This window comes from Heterodontus francisci, unplaced genomic scaffold, assembly GCF_036365525.1.
Source record: "Heterodontus francisci isolate sHetFra1 unplaced genomic scaffold, sHetFra1.hap1 HAP1_SCAFFOLD_43, whole genome shotgun sequence".
Lineage (NCBI taxonomy): Eukaryota > Metazoa > Chordata > Chondrichthyes > Heterodontiformes > Heterodontidae > Heterodontus > Heterodontus francisci.
In genome coordinates this window covers 11,824,375-11,837,946 of record NW_027141852.1, presented here as the reverse complement: position 1 = coordinate 11,837,946, position 13,572 = coordinate 11,824,375, and the positions used below count along the sequence as shown (strand labels likewise).

Genomic DNA, 13,572 nt, shown 5'->3' with positions numbered 1-13,572 from the left:
TTACTTTTCCAATCATCTGTTTCAGGATGGGTAGCTACTCATTAATTACACAGGATATAAACGTTAGTACTGAACACAAAATGGCTCCTTTGGTCATGTGTTAATTATAAAATAGCTTCCTTAACCTTGTTAGTTATTACAATGGATACATTATAAAAACGGTCAAGTTAAACTGAGATCGAACTACCTAAGCTTACCTGCATCCTCCAGTCCTCTGGTATCATTCCCATAGAAAGGGGGATTGAAAGATTGTGATTCGAGTCTCCGCTATTTCCACCCTTACTTCCCTCAGCAACCCAGGATGCAGCCCATCCAGACCGGGTGACCTTTCTATTGTGAACACTGGCAACCTTGTAATTGTCTCCTCTTTATCTATTTTCATCCCCTCCAAATTCTCCACAACCTCCTCCTTTACTGTGACATTTGCAGCATCCACTTATTTTGTGATGACAGATGAAATGTACTTAATTAGTACCTCAGCCACACCCTCTGCCTCCACAGGATCTCTAATTGACCCACCCTTTCATTGACTGTCCATATGTTGGTAAAAGACTTCAGTGTTCCCAGTCATGTGACCTGCTAATCTTTTCTCATACACTCTATTGCTGATCTCATTTCCTTTTTCAGCTCTCCTCTGCACTTTCTGCATTCTGCTTGTTTCTCTACTGCATATGAATCCTCACATGATTTGCAAAAACCCACACGCTCACCGGGAGAACCTGCAAACTTCGCACAGGCAGTTCCCAGTAACAAACCCAGGTCGGTGGAGCTGTGATGTTAACCACTGCACCACTTGTGCCACCCTAAAATCTGACTCTGGTGGGACTCGAACCCACAAACTTTGAATATCATTTTTCCTCATCATTTAGAAGTCCAACACGCTATCCATTGCGCCACAGAGCCACCTTTTTTTGCCAGTGATGTTACTTGCCACTTATCAGCCCAAGCCCAATGCTGTCCCGGTCTCTCCAAATGTGGACATGGACTGCTTTAGTATCTGAGGAGTTGCTAATGCGACTGAACATTTTGCAATCATCAGTGAACATCCCCACTTCTGACCTTATGATACAGGGAAGGTCACTGATGAAGCAGCTGAAGATGGTTGGGGCCTAGGACGTGACCCTGAGGAACTCTTGAGCAATGTTCTGGGACTGATATGATTGGCCACCAACAACCATCACCATATTCCTTTGCGCAAGGTATGACTCCAACCAGTGGAGAGTTTCCCCCTGATTGACATTGACTTCAATTTTGCAAGGGCTCCTTGATGCCCTTGGCAAGAACAGTCACTGTTACCTCACCTCACCTCCTGAATTCAGCTCTTTTACCCATATTTGGGCCAAGACCATAGAAAGGTCAGGAACTGAGTGTCTCTGGCGGAACCCAAACTGAGCATCGGTGAGCAGGTTATGACTGTGTAAGTGCTGCTTGATAGCACTGTCAACGACACCTTCCATCACTTTACTGATGATCAAGAGAAGGCTGATGGGGCAGTAATTCACAGGGTTGGATTGTCCTGCTTTTTGTATACAGGACATACCTGGGCAATTTTCCACATTTCCGGGTAGATGCCAGTGTTGTAGCTGTATTGGAACATCTTGGCTGGCGGTGCGGCTAGTTCTGGAGCACAAGTCTTCAGCACTACAGCCGGGATGTTGTCAGTATCCAGTGCCTTCAGCCATTTCTTGATATCATGTGGAGTGCATTGGATCAGCTGAAGATTCGCATCTGTGATGCTGGGGACATCAGGAGGAGGCCAAGATGGATCATCTACTTGATACTTCTGGCTGAAGATGGTTGTAAATGATTCAACCTTGTATTTTGCACTGATATACTGGTCTCCCCTATCATTAAGGATGGGGATATTTGTGGAGCCTTGACCTCCTGTTAATTGTTTAATTATCTACCACCATTCAGGACTGGATGTGGCAGGACTGCAGAGCTTTGATCTGATCTGTTGGTTGTGAGATCGCTTAGCTCTGTCTATTGCATGCTGCTTCCACTGTTTGACATGCAAGTAATCCTGTGTTGTAGCTTCACCAGCGTGACACCTCATTTTTAGGTCTGCTTGGTGCTGCTCCTGACATGCCCTCCTGCACACTTCATTGAACCACTATTGCTCCCTTGGCTTGATGGTAATGGTAGAGTGAGGGATATGCCAGGCCATGAGGTAACATATTGTGTTTAAATACAATTCTGCTGCTGCTGATGGCCCACAGTGCCTCATGGATGCCCAGTTTTGAGCTGCCAGATTCCTTTGCGCTAGGTATGACTCCAGCAAGTGGAGAATTTTCCCCTGATTGACATTGACTTCAATTTTGCAAGGGCTCCTTGATGCCCTTGGCAAGATCAGTCACTGTTACCTCATCTCACCTCCTGAATTCAGGTCTTTTGCCCATATTTGGGTCAAGGCCATAATGAGGTCAGGAACTGAGTGGTCCTGGCGGAACCCAAACTGAGCATTGGTGAGCAGGTCCTCAGAAATAATTGGAAAAAAGTTCCTAAGGAATTCTAAGTGTCTGGTGCTTGATAGCACTGTTGATGACATCTTCCATCACTTTGCTGATGATTGGTAGTAGACTGATGGGGCGGCAATTGGTCAGATTGGATTTGTCCTGCTTTTTGTTTACAGACAAGGCACACCTGGGCAATTTTCCACATTGTCCAGTAGATGCTTGTGTTGTAGCTCTACTGGAACAGCTTGGCTGAGGGCGCAGCTAGTTCTGGAGCACAAATCTTCGGTACTGGAACCGCGATGTTGTTAGGGCCCATATTCTTTGCTGTATCAAGTGACTTCAGCTGTTTCTTACTATCATGTGGAGTGAATCGAATTGGCTGGAGACTGGAAACTGTGATGCTGGGGACCTCAGGAGGCCGAGATGAATCATCCACTGAGCAATTTCTGACAGAAGATTGTTAGAAATACTTCAGCTTTGGCTCCAGCATCATTGAGGATGGGGATGTTTTTGGAGCCTCCTCATCTCATCTGTCCACCTCCATTCATGACTGGATGTGGTAGGACTAAGGACCTGTGATCTGATCGTGAGAGAGATATCCATGCGTGGAGTGGTGGGATCTATGGAGAGTGATCCTGACGAGTGTGTGTAAACCTGGAATGGAAGCTTTCTGTGGAGGTACAGGAGTAGGCCATTCAGACCCAGTATTTTATCAAGGTTTATCATAACTTATTTACTTTTACTCGATGCCTCTATTAATAAAGCCAAGTGTCCTGTTTTCTCTTAGAAGCCTTTTCAAACCTTCTAAGATTGGTGTACATTGTCACTTTGTTCCTGCACCCACATTAGAATAGTACCATTTCATTTATATGGCCTCTCCTTATTCTTCCTCCCAAATTGTATCTCTTCACAATTCTCTGTGTAAATTTTAACTGCCATGTGAAAGCCCATTTTACTAGTTTTTTGAAGTTCCCCGAAGTGTGTTATTATCACTGGCACAGGATGAAATTCCCGAGCATTCTTTGATGCTATTTCCATGGAAAGAGCAATCTTACACGTTAGCTCAAATGTCGGATTTTGTGTGTTTAGTATCTTTTCTCATCCACCAATATAAGCACAAATCTGTCTCATAATGCACGGTCTAAGAATGTGCCAAAGTTGCAATGTCGTGATAAATTCTTCAGTGCCACAATGTACTCACCAACTGTTTCACTACTTTTCTGCTTTCTGGTTCCAAATTTCTAGCTTGCCGTGATCTCTAGTGGTTTTGGGTTGAAATGTTCCTCCAACTTGGTGATGATTGTTTTGAATGGCACATCTTTTGCCTTGATAGGAGCAGGAAGCTTTGTTAGCATGTCATACACTTCCAGGCTAATTTCCATTCGCAAAATTGCTTTCTTGCCCTCAAGAATTGCCTTATTCTGAGTCTTGACCTCTTTATTTTCATCTTCACATTCCAATATGTTATTAGCTCTGAAAAACATGTCCATTCTTTCAATATATCAACTAAATCGTTCTCGAGCCCTGTCATATGTTCCCAGCCTTCCGATGTATCCCATGGGTTCAGCCATATTGTCCCAAATAATCACTTTGAATCTGATGCACACCAAGACCCTGCAACATCTCATTCAACTGAGGAGACAGTGTGTGGCCCAGGCTTTACACAATCCACCCAAATTCTCCACCATCCGAACAGGTAGGTCACCAGGAGCTGGCTGATCTTGTTCACTTCAGTCCCTGCTGCTGTTTGCTGCCTATATTTACAGACTTTTATCTCATCCTCATCACCATTTTCTCAAAGATATTCAGGGGGCATCAGCAGAGAAAATATACACCAAGCGTGGCAAGTGCAAGGCATTGCTTATTTACATCATTAGATCATGAATATAATATACAAATACATTACCTGTGTGGGTCACGTCTCGATCACTGATACTTTTACACCAGATGTGTCTGAATAAATGGAACCTCGTCACAATATACACTGTCACCTTTCAATGTTTAGTGGAAAGGTTTGACGGCTTGATATGTGTGATTTCCACATTAATGTGTTTGTACAAAGTTCGGAGCAAGACTGAGAGATGAATAATTTATTGGAAAATCTTTCAGCACATCTCCATGTCTCTCACTCACAAAGATCTGCAAACACATGGATTCAGAAAGAACCTGAGTGCAAAATCAACAGAAAAAAACACAGCCAGAGAACTTGCAATAACCTATAGCTCACAAAATCACAAGCTTTTGTTTGTATCAGTCAATGTATTTTACCTTCTGGAGTGACCAGCTGATAAAGTTAGTCTGAAGAAGTGTCAAGGAAGGAGAGAAGACCACAACCCAGCTTGTTTTGCAGCAAATCTTTAAAAGACTGTGAGAAGTTCACTGTGTCAATTCATCTCATCTCCTGACTTTGAAGAAAGCCTGCTCAAATTAATTCTCAACACTGCCTCTAAAAAACTGTTCTAAAAGATCCTAGTGGCGTGTCTACGTATACTCGGAAATTAGACTTTACGCCAGTTTTGGAACAATATATCTCATCTGCTGTTTTGTTCAGAAATGAGCAAGTAATCAGTCCAAGTGGGTTTTTTTTGTCTTGAACAGAGCTCTGAATTGTAAAAAATAATCCCTTTTATTTTTTCCGTTAACCAGTGTATGTGTGTGTGCGTGTGTGAGGCTGAGGTAAGAAAGGGACTTTAAAAGTCGGTTGAGGTAAAAAGGGAACTTTTAAAATTTCCACCTGAGTATTTATACTTTAATTCATGACTAGTTAAAACTTGTTCGATAAGAAACTGATAATTTTGTTGTTCATTAAAGAAACCTGGTCAGTGTCTTCTATTCTGTGAAAAATAGAGTATATGATTGACTCTATCAGTAAGTGGAAAAAGTTAAAATTTTTGTTGTGACCTGTGGAAAAGTGGTATAAGAATAAATAGTAACCACCTCTGATTTCAATTGTAGTACCATTTGTGAACTGGCTCTGTAGCTTCGGTGGTTAAAACATCTATTTAGTAAATAGGCGATTGTAGGTTTAATTCCCAGCCAAGCCTTATTTTGCATTTAGTGATGGGCTTTATCAGTTTCCCTTTCAACACTTACATCAGTGTCACTTGAACTGAGAATTCAAATTTCATGATGAATTTCAGTCACAGGAGAAAACAGCCTTTGTGAAGGATGTGAGTTTGGAATGGCTGTTCCTCCTTGTACAGAAGTTCAGTGCTGATAGTCCAAAGGCAACTTCTTTGATACAAATTTGTTCACAGTTGCATTCAACCTGGAAAACAGCTCGACATTAATCTCACTGAAGGAAAGTGTGACCATGTTGTATGTTTCGGAGTGTTTGTGTCATTATGTGTTGCTTGTAACTGAGACTGGGACATGACGTAAGCAGGAGGATTGATCCAAGGTTTGGAATATTAGTCAATCAGGAACAAGAAAAATCAAAGGAACCAAATAAGAAAATCTATGTCTCGTGGTTACCGAGAGACAGTGAGAAGATATTAAATCTTGTTCTACTCAATACAGCTGTGATTAACTTTGACCTTTTCTGCCTTTTATCAACAGTATTTGAAGGGTCTCAGTAACAATGTTCAGTGTTGATGAGAGTGGGGTCTGGGTGAGCAGCTGCTGAGTGTGACAGGGTCAGGACTGGATGCAAGAAATTCTCTGACAGTCTTTTTAGAATTACAGTTAGAACATTACAGCGCAGTACAGGCCCTTCGGCCCTCGATGTTGCGCCGACCTGTGAAACCATCTGACCTACACTATTCCATTTTCATCCATATGTCTATCCAATGACCACTTAAATGCCCTTAAAGTTGGCGAGTTTACTACTGTTGCAGGCAGGGTGTTCCACGCCCCTACTACTCTCTGAGTAAAGAAACTACCTCTAACATCTGTCCTATATCTATCACCCCTCAACTTAAAGCTATGTCCCCTCGTGTTTGCCATCACCATCCGAGGAAAAAGACTCTCACTATCCACCTTATCTAACCCACTGATTATCTTATATGTCTCTATTAAGTCACCTCTCCTCCTCCTTCTCTCCAACGAAAACAACCTCAAGTCCCTCAGCCTTTCCTCGTCAGACCTTCCCTCCATACCAGGCAACATCCTAGTAAATCTTCTCTGCACCCTTTCCAAAGCTTCCACATCCTTCCTATAATGCGGTGACCAGAACTGCATGCAATACTCCAGGTGCGGTCTCACCAGAGTTTTGTGCAGCTGCAGCATGACCTCGTGGCTCCGAAACTCGATCCCCCTAAAAATAAAAGCTAACATACCATATGCCTTCTTAACAGCCCTATTAACCTGGGTAGCAACTTTCAGGGATTTATATACCTGGACACCAAGATCTCTCTGTTCATCTACACTACCAAGAATCTTCCCATTAGCCCAGTACTCTGCATTCCTGTTACTCCTTCCAAAGTGAATCACCTCACACTTTTCCGCATTAAACTCCATTTGCCATCTCTCAGCCCAGCTCTGCAGCCTATCTATGTCCCTCTGTACCCGACAACATCCTTCGGCACTATCCACAACTCCACCGACCTTAGTGTCATCCGCAAATTTACTAACCCACCCTTCTACACCCTCTTCCAGGTCATTTATAAAAATGACAAACAGCAGTGGCCCCAAAACAGATCCTTGCGGTACACCACTAGTAACTAAACTCCAGGATGAACATTTGCCATCAACCACCACCCTCTGTCTTCTTTCAGCTAGCCAATTTCTGATCCAAAGATCTAAATCACCTTCAACCCCATACGGAAGTATTTTCTGCAATAGCCTACCCTGGGGAACCTTATCAAACGCCTTACTGAAATCCAAATACACCACATCTACTGCTTTACCCTCATCCACCTGTTTGGTCACCTTCTCGAAAAACTCAATAAGGTTTGTGAGGCACGACCTATCCTTCACAAAACCGTGCTGACTATCGCTAATGAACTTATTCTTTTCAAGATGATTATAAATCCTGTCTCTTATAACCTTTTCCAACATTTTACCCACAACCGAGGTAAGGCTCACCGGTCTATAATTACCAGGGCTGTCTCTACTCCCCTTCTTGAACAAGGGGACAACGTTTGCTATCCTCCAGTCTTCCGGCACTATTCCTGTCGACAATGACGACATAAAGATCAAGGACAAAGGCTCTGCAATCTCCTCCCTAGCTTCCCAGAGAATCCTAGGATAAATCCCATCTGGCCCAGGTGACTTATCTATTTTCACACTTTCCAAAATTGCTAACACCTCCTCCTTGTGAACCTCAATCCCATCTAGCCTAGTGGTCTGAATCTCAGTATTCTCCTCGACAACATTTTCTTTCTCTACTGTAAATACTGACGAAAAATATTCATTTAACGCTTCCCCTATCTCCTCTGATTCCACACACAACTTCCCACTACTGTCCTTGATTGGCCCTAATCTAACTCTAGTCATTCTTTTATTCCTGATATACCAATGGAACGCTTTAGGGTTTTCCTTGATCCTATCCGCCAATGACTTCTCGTGTCCCCTCCTTGCTCTTCTTAGCTCTCCCTTTAGATTCTTCCTGGCTAGCTTGCAACTCTCAAGCGCCCCAAACTGAGCCTTCACGTCTCATCCTAACATAAGCCTTCTTCTTCCTCTTGACAAGCGCTTCAACTTCTTTAGTAAACCACGGCTCCCTCGCTCGACCACTTCCTCCCTGCCTGACAGCTACATACTTATCAAGGACACGCAATAGCTGCTCCTTGAATAAGCTCCACATTTCGATTGTTCCCATCCCCTGCAGTTTCCTTCCCCATCCTACGCATCCTAAATCATGCCTAATCGCATCATAATTTCCTTTCCCCCAGCTATAATTCTTGCCCTGCGGTATATACCTGTCCCTGCCCATCGCTAAGGTAAACCTAACCGAATTGTGATCACTATCACCAAAGTGCTCACCTACATCTAAATCTAACACCTGGCCGGGTTCATTACCCAGTACCAAATCCAGTGTGGCATCGCCCCTGGTTGGCCTGTCTACATACTGTGTCAGAAAACCCTCCTGCACACACTGGACAAAAACTGACCCATCTAAAGTACTCGAACTATAGTGTTTCCAGTCAATATTTGGAAAGTTAAAGTCCCCCATAACAACTACCCTGTTACTCTCGCCCCTGTCGAGAATCATCTTCGCTATCCTTTCCTCTACATCTCTGGAACTATTCGGAGGTCTATGGAAGACTCCGAACAGGGTGACCTCTCCTCTCCTGTTTCTAACCTCGGCCCATACTACCTCAGTAGACGAGTCCTCAAACGTCCTTTCTGTCGCTGTAATACTCTCCTTGATTAACAATGCCACACCCACCCCCCCCCCCCTCTTTTACCATCTTCTCTGTTCTTACTGAAACATCTAAATCCCGGAACCTGCAACATCCATTCCTGCCCCTGCTCTACCCATGTCTCCGAAATGGCCACTACATCGAGATCCCAGGTACCAACCCATGCTGCAAGCTCACCCACCTTATTCCGGATGCTCCTGGCGTTGAAGTAGACACACTTTAAACCAAGTTCTTGCTTGCCAGTACCCTCTTGCGTCCTTGTAACCTTATCCCTGACCTTACTATTCTCAACATCCTGCACACTGTAACTACAATTTAGGTTCCCATTCCCCTGCTGAATTAGTTTAAACCCCCCCGAAGAGCACTAGCAAATCTCCCCCCCAGGATATTGGTACCCCTCTGGTTCAGGTGAAGAACATCCTGTTTGAAGAGGTCCCACCTACCCCAGAAAGAGCCCCAATTATCCAGGAAACCAAAACCCTCCCTCCTACACCATCCCTGCAGCCACGTGTTCAACTCCTCTCTCTCCCTATTCCTCGCTTCGCTATCACGTGGCACGGGCAACAGCCCAGAGATAACAACTCTGTTTGTTCTCACTCTCAGCTTCCACCCTAGCTCCCTGAATTTCTGTCTTAAATCCCCATCTGTCATCCTACCTATGTCGTTGGTGCCTATGTGGACCACGACTTGGGGCTGCTCCCCCTCCCCCTTAAGGATCCCAAAAACACGATCCGAGGCATCACGAACCCTGGCACCTGGGAGGCAACACACCAACCGTGAGTCTCTCTCGTTCCCACAGAACCTCCTATCTGTTCCCCTAACTATGGAAACCCCAATGACTAATGCTCTGCTCCTCTTCCCCCTTCCCTTCTGAGCAACAGGGACAGACTCTGTGCCAGATACCTGTACCCCATTGCTTACCCCTGGTAAGTCGTTACCCGCAACAGTATCCAAAACGGTATACCTGTTGTTGAGGGAGACGGCCACAGGGGATCCCTGCACTGCCTGCTGGCTACCTCTCCTTCCGCTGACGGTAACCCATCTACCTACTTCTTTTACCTGAGGTGTGACGACCTCCCCATAACTCCTCTCAATAACCCCCTCCGCCTCCTGAATGATCCGAAGTTCATCCAGCTCCAGTTCCCTAACGCGGTTCTCGAGGAGCTGGAGTTGGGTGCACTTCCCGCAGATGCAGTCAGCAGGGATACTCTTGGCGACCCTTACCTCCCACATTCTGCAGGAGGAATATACAACTGCCTTAATCTCCATTCCCACTATTCTAAATTCCCAACAAATCGACTGACAAACCAAAAAGAAAAGTCAAAACTTGTTAGCTTAGCAATCCAACGGACAGAACTTTTTAAATAAAAAGCTTACCTTATCAACACACCAGAGTCCTTTTTTTTTGGTTAGAGGAGGAGGGTGGGTGGGAGACACTACACGTGTAGTGTCTCGTGTACAACCACCACCCAAATATATAGTTTTTACTTTCCCAGCAGTCCCCTGGTCCTCCGAAAACAAAAGGGAATTAACTTTTAACTTACACTGAAATTGACCTCCCAGCTGCAAGTCTCTCTCTCTCTCTCTCTGATGGGATTGAGTTGATTTTTAACTGGCGGCTGTTGATGTTTCAATAAATGAAGGAAGTTCCCTCTAACCATTTCTTTTGACTTACAGTGTAATATAAGGATGTAAAGGGTTAATGCTGAAGACACAGTGGTGCAGTGGTTAACACCGCAGCCTCACAGCTCCATGGACCCGGGTTTGACTCTGGGTACTGCCTGTGTGAAGTTTGCAAGTTCTCCCTGTGACCGTGTGGGTTTTTGCCGGGTGCTCTGGTTTCCTCCCACAGCCCAAGACTTGCAGATTGATAGGTAAATAGGTCATTGTAAATTGCCCCTAGTGTAGGTAGGTGGTAGGGAATATGGGATTATTGCAGGGTTAGTATAAATGGGTGGTTGTTGGTCGGCACAGACCTGGTGGGCCGAAGGGCCTGTTTCAGTGCTGTATCTCTGAATAAAAAATAAAATAAACAGTGGGAACAACCCCTCCCACTGTCAGAGTGATGATGTAACAGTCACATGAGATGAGGTTTGGGAGAAGAGAGAGCAGCACCAAGGATGCTAGTTTAGGAGGCTTGTTGAGCGTGTTTATAGTATTGTGTAAATTAGAAAAGAGTTCTTAGTTCTTTCAGCAGGAAATGTGTCCAAAAAATATCAAGAAACTCACAATTTTATTATTCAGGAGTTGAAACACAGATATTAACACCAAGTGACAGTTCTGGGTTCATTTAACAAAAGAAAAGAAGAGAATAATATTGCTCACTGATTGAAATCCCCCAGTGAGGAGACAGTTAAACAGGTGATCTGTTGGGGCATCCTTCGATCCAAGGTTTCGACAGTATTTAATCTCCCTTTTTGTTGCAATTCTCTGTTATTTGCAATTTTTTTTATCCAGCATTGATGGGCGAGTGAAAAAACTGAAACAAGTGAACAGTTCCATCCTTTCTTTTCTTCCTTCTTCCCTTCTTTCCATCAGTTTCTCTTTTCTGTCCCAGATCAATATAATGATGAGAATCCCAATTTCATCTGCTGTTTCTGCTGTTTTATCCATTCCAATCAAAATTCAACATTCCAATCAAATCTATTTGTTATTCCAGTGTCTCTCCATGTCTTTTGTTCTGTTGTATTATCTCACAGTCTGTTTGATGATCAACATTACATCTCACTCTCTGTTCTGGTGAAGATCAGAAGCAGTGATATCCGTTTGCACCACCCACCAAGTCGGCCTGAGGCTGTGCCTCACCGATCATGTGAAGTTAGGAACATAGAAACATAGCTCATCGCCAGAACTTTCAAACAAGCACCAAGATGTAGCTTGGGTGGTGGTGAGAAGGGCCCTCCCTGTCAGATCTTTTTTGCATGCCCAGAATCTCACAGCCTCCACACGCTGCCCTCGAGGTGGCTGTGGTGGGGAAGAGACAGTTGCCCACCTCCTTCTGGAATGTGCCTTTGCAAAGCAGGTGTGGAAAGAGATGCAGTGGTTTTTGTCGAGGTTCATCTCAAGCAGCTCTGTAACACAGGAGTCTGTGCTCTACGGGCTGTTCCCAGACACACACCGAGATAAACATCAACTGCTGCTGAATGACCATCAATTCAGTGAAAGACGCTCTTTGGTCTGCTGGAAACTTGCTCGTCTGACAGTGGAAAGAGTTGTCCATGACCGAGTGTTGCAGATTGGCACATTCCGAGGTCCAGGACTACGTGCTGTGGGGCGCACTAAAGCTTGGGGCAGCCGCTGCAAAGTCTCAATGGGGAAAGACCTCTGTGTAAGGTCCTCCCACCAAAGTGAACTGTGAGCCTGGACCCATGGGAAACCCCTTGGGCTGTATACACCAAATATGGGTTTGCTGTAAAATGTACATGGTATGGAAAATGGAATGGAAGGGTTGTCAAAGTTGAGGAAGGAGAGTTACTCCATCTACATCAACAAAGTGATGAAGCAGGTTCACCCCGACACCACCATCTCCTCCAGGGGCATGAGCATCATGAATTCGTTTGTGAACGATATTTTGAATTTATGGCTTTTAATGTTAAATATTTTTCTGGCAGATTGTGATTCCATTTTTGAATCGTTTTTCTATCCGGTGGTAAGTTTCTGGGAAATGCAGTTTCACTACCCAACAGAATATATGTCTCTATTCACTGTTTGTGATTTAAACTGAACGCTGCTCCCTGATCCTTTGTCGTTTTCTTGTCTGACCCGTTCATGTTCCGCCTCTTCCCAGACTATGGTCAGTAAGAGCTGATTTAAAGGGAATGGCTCAGTCTTCAGTCAGTCATTTCTCTTTTTCCAGTTTGTTTACTTATTGGGGAATATTAATTCATTAACCGTAAACTGCTGGGAGTGTAACAACCTTAATGTCACTTTTACTTCTTGCACCAGAAGTCTGGGCTCAGGTTTATCTCCCTTGGCAGCTCCTGTCACCAGGCATCAATCTATAATCTGTGATGTGTTTTCTTTACACAGATTGAGCTGGAATGTGTCCCGTTACAGAATGCTGTGAATGGGGCTTCATACCCGCCCGTTACAGACAGTGTCAAATAGAAGGGACAATAAACCCGAATACAGACCGGATTTTAAAAGCAAGTCATAGAGTCATAAAGTTATACAGCACAGAAACAGGCCCTTCAGCCCATCGTGTCTGTGCCGGCCATCAAGCACCTAACTATTCTAATCCCATTTTCCAGCGCTTGGGATGTAGCCTTGCATCCTATGGCATTTCAAGTGCTCATTGAAATACTTCTTAAATGTTGTGATGGTCCCTGCCTCTACCACCTCTTCAGGTAGTGTTTTCTAGATTCGAACCACCCTCTGAGTGAAACAAAATGTCCTCAAATCCCCTGTAAACCTCCTGTCCCTTATCTTAAATCTATGCCCCCTGGTTATTGACCCCTCCACTAAGGGAAAAAGTTTCTTCCTATCTAAACTATCAATGCTCCTCATAATTTTGTATACCTCAATCATGTCCCTCCTCAGCCTTCTCTGCTCTAAGGAAAACAACCCTAGCCTTTTCAGTCTCTCTTCATAGCTGAAATGCTCCAGCCCAGGCAACATCCTGGTGAATCTCCTCTGCACCCTCTCTGGGACAATCACATCCCTCCTATAGTGTGGTGCCCAGAACTGTACACAGTACTCCAGCTGTGGTCTAACTAGCATTTTATACAGCTCCATCATAACCTCCCTGCTCTTATATTATGTGCCTCGGCTAATAAAGGCAACTATCCCATATGCCATCCTTGCCAGCTTAT

At 44.3% G+C, this 13,572-nt stretch overlaps 1 non-coding gene across 1 annotated transcript; it reads right to left on the bottom strand.

Annotated features, from left to right (window-relative positions):
• Positions 1-811: 811 nt before the first annotated feature.
• Positions 812-903, bottom strand: trnar-ucu (transfer RNA arginine (anticodon UCU)). The gene is given in 2 exon segments: positions 812-847; positions 867-903. It is a non-coding gene; the product is annotated as a tRNA-Arg (tRNA).
• Positions 904-13,572: the final 12,669 nt, after the last annotated feature.